Raw genomic sequence first — 1,391 nt, 5'->3', positions numbered from 1 at the left:
ATAATTATATATATATATATATAATCTATAAAAATGCAGTAATGCATATTTCCTTAGAAAATACTAGAGGTTCAGTTTATTTTACCTATGCTACTGTTTGCTGGAACAAACATCAGCTATTGCATATTCTGTGATTTTATACAATTTTACACATGTAAAAAAAAAGATATAACTGATACATTATACTCTGAAATACATCCTACTGCTGTCAAACTCTGATGAAAGCTGTATGCTAAGCTTGATTTATTTATTTATTTATTTATTTATTGTTCCTTTAGGCGGATCACCACATGTTATTTTTTTCCCTCCAGTTTTAATCCAGGAAAATAGCATAGTGAAAGTCTGATAAGAACTCACAAAATGAGATCAGCACTCATTTCCTTCCCTTGTAATCCTAAATTCTGATTTTTTTTTTCTCTTTTCCAGAATTCCAGACTCATTTTGGCTTCTGTTTTGTCTGAAATAATACTGAACCTGCATATCTCACTTACGTACCTGATTTCAGAGATATCCATGTCTGTAGGGAAAGCATTAATATTTTGACATACAGCCAACTTAGCTCCTAAAATACAAAAATAAGGGAATAGAATGCATTCAGCATTTTGTTTGTTTGTTTGTTTGAAGGCAAAGCTCCAGGAATGAAGCAGGTTGGTGTTGTAGTCATTAAAAGGAAAAAAGTACAAGATGTCTGCCAAGTATTCAACAAGTGCAAGTTCTTGGAAAGGATCAAAATAAATAAATCAAGAAATTGATCTAGTATTGTTGTATCTTTTGCCAAAAAAAGCAGAAGGCATTACAAAAAGGATATAATGTCATAAAATCTGCATATCATAATTAATATGGAGAAATACTGATTTAAATTTGTGGCATCCTCGGTGCTTCCTGGGCTTGTTGTTTTCTTGAAGATGTTTCATTAACAAACTAGGTAAGATTATCATGCTAGTGAGGTTTCCCATGCTAGTGGGAAGTGAGGTTTTTGTCTTATTTTATATACTAGTGGCTCCCTGTCAGTGTTAGTGGGAGTGATCTTGTTCTACCAACACTGACAGGGCAAGCCACTAGTATAGAAAATGAGAGTAAAGCACACTCCCTACTAACACTGATGATCTAGACCCATACCAGTCGGGCTTCAGGCCGGGACACAGCACGGAAACGGCATTGGTCGCGTTGGTCAATGATCTCTGGAGGGCCTGGGACAGAGGTTACTCCTCTGTCCTTGTTCTTTTGGACCTCTCAGCGGCTTTTGATACTGTAGACCACGGTATCATGCTGCGGCGCCTCGGTGAGTTAGGAGTGGGAGGCACCGTTATGCGGTGGTTCTCCTCCTTCCTCACCGACCGCACGCAGTCTGTATTGGCGGGGGGACAGAGGTCGACTCCTAGACCCCTAAC

The sequence above is a fragment of the Protobothrops mucrosquamatus genome, unplaced genomic scaffold, assembly GCF_001527695.2.
Source record: "Protobothrops mucrosquamatus isolate PMUCROS unplaced genomic scaffold, P.Mucros_1.0 scaffold276, whole genome shotgun sequence".
Lineage (NCBI taxonomy): Eukaryota > Metazoa > Chordata > Lepidosauria > Squamata > Viperidae > Protobothrops > Protobothrops mucrosquamatus.
Note: the sequence above shows the minus strand (reverse complement) of the source record.